The sequence below is a fragment of the Phoca vitulina genome, unplaced genomic scaffold (genome assembly GCF_004348235.1).
Source record: "Phoca vitulina isolate PV1807 unplaced genomic scaffold, GSC_HSeal_1.0 scaffold22, whole genome shotgun sequence".
Taxonomy (NCBI): Eukaryota; Metazoa; Chordata; class Mammalia; order Carnivora; family Phocidae; genus Phoca; species Phoca vitulina.
Window position 1 is genome coordinate 41,949,631 of NW_022589725.1, and position 11,935 is coordinate 41,961,565.

Sequence of the window (11,935 nt, forward strand, 5' to 3'; positions counted from 1 at the left end):
ATAAATAAATAAAAATCTTTAAATAGATAAAAAATAAATAAATAAAGGGGTGAGAAAAAGTACCCCAGGAAGACAATTGAAAGGGAAAAATAAGAAGACAAATTGAAGAGGGAGAAAGACAAATTTAGTCCAAGCCTAGTCCCCAAGGTAGTTCTAAGTTGCTACTCTTCTTCCATGACCTTTTTAATTCCTGGATCATGAAATGTATAAGGAAAAAAAACTTAATTGCTAAAAATCTTACCTAATTTTATGGTCCCCCTGATTGGTCTGAAAAGAAACATTATTTGGGTCATACGGTTTGCGTTTATAACACTAGATGGTGGTAGTAGTTGTAGTGTGAAGGTGGTAAAGATGGTGGGGGTAAGGAGGGTGGTGGTGATGGTGGGGGTAGGGAGGGTGGTGGTGATGGTGGGGGGGGGGGGGGGGGAGTGTGGTCTGTACTGAGGGTGGTGGTGGAGGTGGTTTGGATGACTACAGTAAAATCCCCCAACATGAATTCAACTCTTTAACTTCTATCGTAGAGACCCGAGAAGTCTATCTTCTCTGATCCTTAACTTCCTTATCCATCAAATGTTGATTAATTTGGTCATGAAGATGTTGTCCTTTGATTAAGACTTGAAAGACACTTTCAAAAGAAAGAGTGAGTTAAAGCACTGCTTAAGGGATGGATTTCTCTCTGTGGGTAAGTTTTTATTCTTCACTATTATTTTCATCATAAACATTGTCACCAAAAGCATTTCAAAGTATCAATAGTCCTTGAAGCTGCTGTATTATAAGCTTCCAAGGATGCAGAACATTCACTTCATGAGGACAACTGTGGAAATATGTGACAACACTTTTTTACCAACGCTCAGAAATGTCCGGGGCAGAGAAATCAGCACTGGCCGTGCTAATTACCATAAACACAAGACAAATCCCTTCCCTGCATGACGATGTCTAATGGCTGATGAGGTAGTCATAGGCGAGTTATTAATTTCTCTTCTCCTCCTAGGCTCGATGTAGGATTGAATGTCCCTTCCGCTGCTTTGAAGTGAAGTGTGGTCATGCGACTTTCTGACCAATGAAATGTGAGAAGTGGCAGGTGTCACCTCTGGGCAGAAGACTTAGCCAGGGCAAGCCTCGCCATGTCCCCTTCTTCCCGCTATGGTGAGTGTGGAAACAGGTGCAGAGAGGAGCTTCCATCATTCTGAGTCCCTAATTGTCTACGGCTGGCTGTCACCCCTTCTGCCTCACAGTGGACATGCAATGGGATCAAGAAATAAACTTTTGGGGTGGGGGCTGGGGTGGGGGAAATAGGTGATGAGGATTAAGGAGGGCACTTGTTGTGATGAGCACTGGGCAATGGATGGAAGGGTTGGATCACTATATCGTACATCTGAAACTAATATAACACTGTATGTTAACTATATTGCAATTAAAGTTTTAGAAACTATACTGGAATGAAAGCTAAGATAAATAAATAAAATAGCAAAGACACAGAACCAAAAAAAGAACAAAGAAATGAACTTTTGTAGTGTTAAGCCACTGAGATTTTGATGGGTATTTTCTCCCATAACATAACCTTCTCTATCCTAACAGACATTGATGGCAGATTGACAAAACTAGGGAGTTTAAAGTTACTGGGGGTCACATCGGAAAGAAGGAATTTAGGTCTTTCTGATAATAAATCAAACCTGCCAGGCTTCCTGTTATCAAATCACTAACTTTGAGACATTTAATCATTCCCTAGTGAAGGTCCGTCTGAGACAAAAAGTGCCCAGGAAAAAGGCATGACATGCAACTGCAAGACTAATGTCTAGCCCACACAAACTGCAAGACACTTCGGAACTCTTGTTTGGCTGATTTCTCTTTCAAATAATCCACCACCTTCTTGCCACTGTCCAGGCAGACAGGCAGATTCCTGATCGTTTTCAGAACTGTTCACTTAAAGACGACAGTGCTCTAGATATAAGTCTGCTTCAGGAACTCCACTTTTCAGAAAACCAAATCTCACAAAATTAGTACATTTACACATTCAAAGTGAGGTGGCAAATGTGAAAAACCCATCTGTGCCCACCCTCCCCTCCACCCCACAAGCTCCACCACCACCCAGAGCTGTAGCTATGCATGAAAAATCTAACACATGCAAAGTATAGAGGCTCTTTGAAAAGTTGGCCCAGTGTGTCTTATATGTGAGTTGCAGTCTTACAGAGTCTTGCCAACAACAACAAAGACGAAAAGAAAAGGAAAGGTTTTCTTTTCTCTGAACTGGGGAATGAAACATAAAACTCCTCCTTTCTACGAGGCTGAATGGCTCCAATTTTCCACACTCAGGATGATCTCTTACTAGCCATTACCTTCATAATATCCACGTGGCTTTTTAGTGCACATTTCTTCCCTCCCAAATTAATCATACGGCGGCAGTGGCCCAAAGAGATGCCCCAGTTCCCTGCTGAGGGGCCGGTGGTCTTCACCAGACCTCAGGGTCAGTGTCAAGCTGAAACGAAATGGGCAGTAATACTGCTTGGACACACTGACAGTGCAAGGGCAATGGCGTTCTCTCTACCCCCCCTCGCTTCTGCCACATCCACGGTGTCCACTGTGTCCAACTTGTACTGCCTGAAGTTCTCTGAGGTCGCTACCACAGGTGAGGACAGAGGGAATGAAAACTTACTGGAAGTACTCCAGGTACAAAATTCATACAAAAACCCTCCTCTCCAACAAGACAAAGAAGTGCAGAGAATCCAGGGGCTTAGCCAGGGTGACACACACAGTATAAGCGGGGGGCCCCTGTCTGAGCCCTGTCTGTCTGTCTGTCTGTCGACTCAACATGCACACAGTGCCTCCCATCTAAGGGGTCTTCTTGCTACCAGCCAGGTCTGTTCCAAAAAGGATGGGTGGGGAGGTACCATGTATTTAGCTGATGAGAAGAATGTACTAAAATGTCCATGTATACCTAAAACTAATACAACAATGTATGTTAGCTAACTAGAACTAAATCTACAAATATAATAATAAAATAAAATGCCCATGTTAAGTTGGCAAGGCAGAACTCTCAACCTCAAGTTTCTTAGGTATAACCAAAGCCGGCCAGACAAAGGAGGGTCCAAACATGCAAGTGAAGAAGACAGGGCTGCCATCCATGAGGAAGACAGAGGGCAAGCCCGAGCAACTGTGGACAAGAAATTAGGAGGAAGACCAAGTAGAAATCCCATACTGTATGAAAGATCAGTTGTCCATCAACGTATATTGGTTTGAAACTTCCAATAGCTTGGGAAATCCCCACAGAAAGAAGACAACATGACTATGTCCATAAAAGAAAAAGGAACAGGGAGAGATGAAGATGCTATGGATAAAGGAGAGTCAATAAATGCATAAAAGAAAAATGAAAGAGAAACGCGACAGTGGGGCAGAGAAGAAATCCCAGCAATATCACTGGAAAAGAAGTGAACCACAAAGGAAAGCAAAAAGAAAAAAACAGAAGTGGGAATGGGAGATTAATTTTAAACTTTAAGATGAAGGGGGAAAGGCAAAGGGGAAGAAAAACCAAGGAACAAAATGAAAAATATTAAAACTCAAGAGTTTGAAAGCCTCCAAATTATTTCTGCAAAAACTAAGTACATACCGTCTCCTTAGACAACAAGTTGAAATAAGTATCAGAGGCACTAGAAAAATCACCAAGGGGCCAAATCATCTGACTCAGGTTAAGAATACTGATAAATCCATTAGCCATTTAAAAAGGCATAACCAAAATAAGAGAAAGGAAGACCTTTTAATATTCAAAACATATGCAGGCTTTTAAAAAATATTTTTGTTGTAAACCTCTAGATTTGTATTCAAGTATTTTTCTCCACTTACTTTCCTATTTTATATACCCAAAAAGTTACACATTCGTCTCAAATAATTACAAAATATGTTTGTCATCTCTTTCTTCACTTCTTTGGAAATGGCAGCACAAGAAATTTCTCATTTTGGAGGATATGTCCGGAATATGCATTCTTTGATTTTGATCTATCTACTTTAATCATCCAATCTATTTTTTAAAATTTAGCCCACTTAATTTGTTTACTGCGTTAACTGGTTCACCACCTTAACTGGAATTTATAGCTAAATTATCACTCATTTCAGTCCAAACGGGCCAGCCATTTAAGGATATAGATACATGATGTACTTTTCTAAATTTTAATGAATTTGCACTGCTTCCTCACAGCAGATTACTGGCAAAATGGCTTTTTAAAAAATTCTGGATCTACAGTATGAACATTCAGTATTGCATAGTGAATGTTCACCCATAAATTCCCAAAACTGGAGGGATAATTTAATAGCCCATGCCACTTTATTTGGATAATTTAGTAGTCTATGCCTTTTCTTATGGAGAATTGAACCTCGAAAAAGCACATTTCCTAACCTCTTTTAGCAATCTTCTCCATCAAAAAAATCTCCCTGGTTCATAATATGAGGAAAAGAGGAAATTTCAGACACTGTACAGTATTCTTAGAACACATAGTAAAAAATAAAATGTTTCTACATTTTAAATGATAATACTCTCCAACCTAGAACATAAAGATATCATTTACAAAAGTATCGTGGCTCATTTTTGCAATGTCATGGTCCTGTTTTCTACATAACGTCTCTAGAAGAATCATTCACATCTCTGGTTTCAGTGCCTTCACTGGAGGTGATAGAACATCTATCAGTGTTTTGTTTTGTTTTGTTTTCATCCAGATGCCATTTTCATATTTACTTAGCAAAACTGTCCTGGCAAAGCCAATAGTTTGCAGAGAAAAGCCAGTGACCCTGTTCGCTCAGGGAACTTGGGGTGTCAATTGGCTTGAGTTGAGACAATAACCAAAGAACTTTACCAGCTTTAGAGCTGCTGCTCCTGCTGCACCAGAGTAGGGAATGGTTCCTAGCCCCACTCATTCCTGAACACAACCTTCAACCTGTCCAACCAATAAATCTAACCAGAGCCAAAAGGAAGCAGCAGAGCCCATTCCACAGCCCGACCTAGAACGGTACTTGAACAGAAGGCACAGTCCTGGCTTCCACCCTCAGCAGAGCAAAACTGGTGGCCCCACCTTCCCAAGGACATTACCAGTAGACACACCCAGAAACCCAAACTGAGCTGACTGGTGAACTGTCTCTGCCAAAACAAACCTGTGAAGTCTGGAGCAAGAGCACAATCAATGTGAAGATCCCAACAGAAGGAATCAAGGATCATAATGAATTGAGTAAATAACCCCACCAAAGAAAACTAATAAAGTACCAATAACTGACCCTAAAGAAACAGACATCTGTGAACTGTCAGGTAAAGAATTCAGAATAATCCTCTTAAGGAAGTTTAGTGAACTACAAGAAACCACAGACAGACAACTAAACAAAATTAGGAACACAAAACATGAACAAAATAAGTAGCTCAACAAGAAATAGCAACTATCAAAAGAGAGAGGAAAAGAGAAACTCTAGAGTTGAAAAAATAATAACTGAACTAAAGAATTTAATAGAGAGTTTCAAAAGCAGACTTGACCTTGCAGAAGAATCAGTGACCTGGAGGATAAGACATTGGATATTATCCATTAGAGGAGCAAAAAGATAAAAGAATAAAAAAGAGTCAAGAAAGCCTACATGAATTATGGGACACAATGAAAAGAAACAATATTCCCGTTATAGGAATTCCAGAAGAATTAGTGAAAGAGAAAGGAACAGAAAGTAAAATTAAAGCAATAATGGGTAAAAACTTCCCAAACCTGGGGAGAGAAATGGACATCTAGATCCATGAGAGGCCCAAAGGATCCCAAGTAGGGCTACACCAAGACATGTTTTAAGTAAATTGTCAAAAGTCAAAACTAAAAAAAGAATTTTAAGAGCAACAAAGAAGGGAAAGAGGTTACATACAAGGAAAGCCCCATTAGACTATCAGTGGATTTCTCAACAGAAACTTTTCAGGCCAGGACAGAATGGAATGACATTCAAAATACCGAAAGACAATAACCGTCAACCAAGATTTCTATGCCAGGTAAAGCTGTTCTTCAGAAACAAAAGAGAGATAAAGACATTTTTAAACAAACAAAAGCTGAGGGAATTCATCACCACCAAACCTGCCTTACAATAAATACCAAAGGGAGTTCTTTGAGTGGAAGTGAAAGAACACTAATTAACAATATAAAAACATAAAAAGGTATTATAAATATCACTGGTAATGGTAAATATATAGTCATAGTTAGATTCTGCAATATGGTAATAGTGGTACATTATTCACTTACAACTCTAGGTTAGGGGTACCTGGGTGGCTCAGTCAGTTAAGCATCCAACTCTTGATGTCAGCTCAGGTCATGATCTCAGGGTTGTGGGATCAAGCCCTACATAGGGCTCCATGCTAGGCATGGAGTCTGCTTAAGATTCTCTATCTGCCTCTCCCTCTGCCCTTCCCCCCTAAAAAAACCTGTAGGTTAAAAGTTAAAAAAAAAAAAAAAAAAGAATGTAGTAAAAGTCACCATAACTACAATAATCTGTTATTAGTTATACAATATGAAAAAAAACATGTAAATTATGACAGCAATAACCTAAAATGTGAGGGAGAGGAAAAATAAAACTGTAAAGTTTACTAATTCCATTAAAGTTAAGTTGTTATGAGTTTGTTTTTTTTTTAAGATTTATTTACTTATTTTAGAGAGAGAGAGAGCATGAGTGGGGAGAAGGGCAGAGGAAAAGGGAGAGAGAGAATCTCAAGCAAACTCTGCACTGAGCATGGAGCCTGACATGGGGTTCATCTCATGATCCTAAGATCATGACCTGAGCTGAAACCAAGAGTTGGATGCTTAATCAACGGAGCCCCCCAGGTACCCCAAGTTTTTATGAGTTTAAAATAAGTTGTTTTAAGTTTAAGGTATTACATGTAAGCATCATGTAACCACTAGGAAAAATCCTATAGTAACTACACAAAAGAACACAATAAAGAAGTCAAAGCATGATACCAAAAGACATCAAAACACGAACAGGACAGCAGGATAAGAAACAAGGAACAACAGATCTACAAAACATCCAGAAAATAATTAACAAAATGGCAATAGTAAGTCTTTACTTATCAATATAGTTGACCCTTGACCAACATAGGTTTGAACTGCAAGGATCCACTTATACACGATTTTTTTTCAATAAATATGGTACAGTACCGTGAATGTATTTTCTCTTCCTTATGATTTTCTTAATAACATTTTCTTTTCTCTAGATTACTTTATGGTAAGAATACACTATGTAATACATATACATATGAAGTACGTGTTAATCGACTGTTTAAATTATCAGTAAGCCTTCTGGGCAATAGTAAGCTATTAGTAGATAAAGTTTGGGAGTTTCTTTTCTTAAAAGATTTATTTATTTATTTATTTGACAGAGAGAGCACAGGCAGGAGGAATGGCAGAGGGAGAGGGAGAAACAGACTCCCCACTGAGTGCAGTGCCCAATGTGGGGCTCAATCCCAGGACCATGAGATCATGACCTGAGCTGAAGGCAGACACTTAAACAACTGAGCCACCTAGGTGCCCAAAGTTTGGAAATTTCAAAAGTTATTCTCTGATTTTCGACTATGCAGGGGGTCAGCATCCCTAACCCCTGCATTGTTCAAATATCAACTGTAATTACTTTAAATACAAATAGATGAAATTAAAAGGCATTGAAATTAAAAGGCATAGAATGGCTTAAAAGATAAAAAGAAACAAGATCCAGGGGCGCCTGGGTGGCTCAGTCGTTAAGCGTCTGCCTTCGGCTCAGGTCACGATCCCAGGGTCCTGGGATCGAGCCCCGCATCGGGCTCCCTGCTCCGTGGGAAGCCTGCTTCTCCCTCTCCCGCTCCCCCTGCTTGTGTTCCCTCTCCCGCTGTGTCTCTCTCTGTCAAATAAATAAATAAAATCTTTAAAAAAAAAAAAAAAGAAAGAAAGAAACAAGATCCAACAATATGCTGCCTACAAGAGACTTACCTTAGCCTTAAGCTAGAAGAAGATTGAAGGAATAGAAAAAAAACATTTCAAATAATGTCACCCAAAAGAAGTGGGGTAGCTATACTTATAGCAGACAGAATATACTTTAAACTACAAATGGAAAAAATAGACAAAAAAGGTTATTACATAATGATAAAGGGGTCAATACATCAAGAAAATATAAAAATTATAAATATTTATGCACCCAACGTATGAGCACCTAAATATATAAAGCAAAAACTAACAGAATTAAAAGGAGAAATAAACAGTAATACAATAATAGTTGGAGACTTTAATACCCCACTCTCAACAATAGATGGATCATCAAGACAGAGAATCAATAAGGAAGCAGAGGATTTAAGCAACACTATGGACCAAATGGACCTAATGGACATATACAGAACATTCTATCCACAGCAGCACAATACACATTCTTCTCAACCTCATATGGAACATTTTCTAGGATAGACCATGTGTTAGGCCACAAAACAAATCTTAGCAAATGCAAGAAGATGGAAATCATATGAAGTACCTCCTCTGACCACAATGGCGTAAAACTAGAAACCAAGAACAAGAGGAGAACTAGAAAATTCATGAACACAGGGACACTAAACAACACTCTCCTGATAACCAATGAATCAAAAAAGACCTAAAGGGGAAATAAAAAAGTTTCTTGAGGCAAATGAAAATAGAAGCACAACATATCAGAACTTGTGGGATGCAGCAAAAGCAGTTCTAAAAGGAAAGTTCGTAACAATAAACACCTATATTAAGAAGCAAGAAAGATCCCCAAAATAAATAACTTAACTCTATGCCTTAAGGAACTAGAAAAAGAAAAAAAAACTGAGCCCGAAGTTAGCAAAAGACAGGAAATAATAAAGATTATAGCAGAAATAAATAAAACAGAGAACAGAAAAACAATAGAAAAGATTAACCATGGTGACTAACATAACATAATAAAATTAAAAAAAAAAAAAAAAAAGATTAACCAAACTAAGACTCTGTTCTTTGAAAAGTTAAACAAAATTGGCAAGTCCTTAGCTAGACTAACCAAGAAGAAGAGAGAAAAGAACCAAATCAACAAAATCATAAATGAAAAATGAGACATTACAAAATGATAGCACAGAAATTCAAAGGATCACAAGAGGCTGCTATGAACAACTATATGCCAACAAACTAAACAACCTAGAAGAAATGGGAAAAGTCTTAGAAACATACAATTTACCAAGACTGAATCAGGAGAAATAGGAAATTTGAATAGACCAATTACAAAAATCAATTTTTGAGGCACCAATATTTCTCAGTCTTTTCCAAAATAATCAAAAAGGAGGGAACATTCCCAAACTCATTTTATGAGTGCCAGTGTGATTCCAAAACCAGAAAAGGACACTACTACAAAAGAAAATTGCAGGCCAATATTCTTGATGGACATAAATGCAAAATTCTCAATAAAATACTAGGAAACAGAATTCAGCAGCACCTCCACCATGATCAGGTAGGATTTATCTCTAGGATACAAGAATGGTTCAACATACACAAACCAATTAATGCAATCCATCACATCAATACAATGAAAGAAAAGAATCATATGATCATCTGAAGAGACGCAAAAAAAGCATTTGACAAAATTCAACATCCATTCATGATAAAAACTCTTAACAAATTAGGTATAAAAGAAACATCTCTCAATATACTAAAGGCCATATATGACAAGCCCACAGCTAACATCATACTCAATTGTGAAATATTGAAAGCTTTTCCTCTAAGATGAGAAACAATACAAGAGTGCCCATTCCCTCTACTCCTGTTCAAGTTCCTAGAGCACTTAGGCAAGAAAAATAAATAAAAGGTATCAGAATTGGAAAGGAAGAAGTAAAACTGTCTATATTTACAGATGACATAATTTTATATACAGAAAATCCTAAAGAGTCCCTCAAAAAACTGTCAGATCTAATCAATGAATTCAGTAAAGTTGCAGGATATAAAATTAACATACAAAATTCTGTAGCATTTCTATACACTGACAATGAATTTTCTGAAAGAGAAATAAAGAAATCAATCCCATTTACAATAACATTGAAAACAATAAAATACTTGGGAGTAAATTTAACTGAGTAGGTGAAATATCTCTACTCTGAAAATGTTAGACATTGATGAAAGAAATCAAAGACATAAATAAATAAAAAGTTATCTTGTGTTCATGGATTGGAAGAATTAATATTGTTAAAATGTCAATACTACCAAAAGCCAGCTATAGATACAATGCAATCTCTATCAAGTTTCCAATGACATTTTTTACAGAAGTAGAAAAAACACTCTTAAAATTTATATGGAACCATGAAAGATCCCAGATACAAAAAAAAAAAAAAAAAAAAAATTTTTTTTGAGAAAGAACAACGCAGGAGGCATAACACTCCTTAATTTCAAGCTATACTATAGAGTTATAGTCATCAAAACGGTATGGTACTGTCATAAAAACAAACAAATAGAACAACAGAACAGAATCGAGAGCCCAGAAATAAACCCATGCATATACAGTCAACTAAAATTTCACAAGAGAGCCAAGAATAATCATGGAAAAAGACAGTCTCTTCAGTAAATGGTGCCAGAGAAAGTGGATATTCACAAGTACTGAAACTGGATCCATGTTTTATGCTACCCACGAAAATTTACTCAAAATGAGTTAAAAACATAAATGTAAGACCTGAAACCATGAAATTCCTAAAAGAAAACAAAGCTCCTTGACATGGGTCTGGTAATGGTTTTTTGCATATGACACCAAAAGCACAAGCAACAAAATAAAAAATAAACAAGTGGGACTACATCAAACTAAAAAGCTTCTGCACAGCAAAAGAAACCATAACAAAGTGAAAGGACAACCTACAGAATGGGAAAAATATTGACAAACCATATATTTGATAAAGGGTTAATAGCCACAGTATATAAAGAACTCATACAACTCAATAGCAAAAACAAAAAACAACCCATTTTTTTAAATGTGCAAAGGATCTGACCAGACATTTCTCCAAAGAAAATATATAAAAGGCCAACAAATACATAAAAAATGCTCAATATCACTAGTCATTAGGGAGATGCAAATTAAAACCACAAGGAGATATCACCTCATGCTCATTAGAATGGCCATCATCTAAATGACAAAAGATAACAAATGCTAGCATTGCTGTGGAGAAAAGGGAACCTCTGCACACTGCTGGTATGATTGTAAATTGGTGCAGCCACTATGGAAAACAGTATGGAGCATCCTCAAAAAATTAAAAACAGAACTACCATATGATCCAACAATTCTACTTCTGAGAATATATCCAAAGGAAACAAAAACACTAACTCGAAAAGATATCTGCACCCCCATCCATGTTCATAGCACCATTATTTACCAAAGTCAAGACATGGAAACATCCTGTGCCTGTCGATGGATGAATGTATAAAGAAATTCTGTGATATATACACAATGGAATATTATTTAGCCATAAAAAAAAATCGAGGAAATCCTACCACTTGTGACAACATGGATGGACCCTGAGGGCGTTATACTAAGCGAAGGAAGTCAGACAGAGAAAGACAAATACTCTACAATCTCCTTTACATGTGGAATCTAAAAAGGAAAAAAAAAAAGCCCTCATAGAAAAAGAGATCAGACTTGTGGTTACCCGAGGCTGGGATGGGGGGTGGGGGGTGGGTATTGGATGAGGTGGTCAAAAGGCACAAACTTCCAGTTATAATATAAATATGTACTAGGGATGCAATGCACAACAAGATGACTAAAGCTAACACAGCTGTATGACATATAAGAAAGTTAAGAGAGTAAATCCTAAGAGTTCTCAGCACAAAGAGAAAAAAAACATAGTCTTTTCCTTTTTTCTTCTTTCTTTTCTTTTTATTGTATCTATATGAGAAGATGGATGTTGGCTGAAGATACTGTGGTAATCATTTTCCAATATACGTAAATCAAACCATCATGC

General features: G+C 37.3%; 1 long non-coding RNA gene across 15 annotated transcripts in view; it reads right to left on the bottom strand.

Annotated features, from left to right (window-relative positions):
- The window catches only part of LOC116641862, a 108,209-nt gene that overhangs the window by 72,978 nt on the left and 23,296 nt on the right, over window positions 1–11,935 (bottom strand). The window lies entirely within an intron of this gene.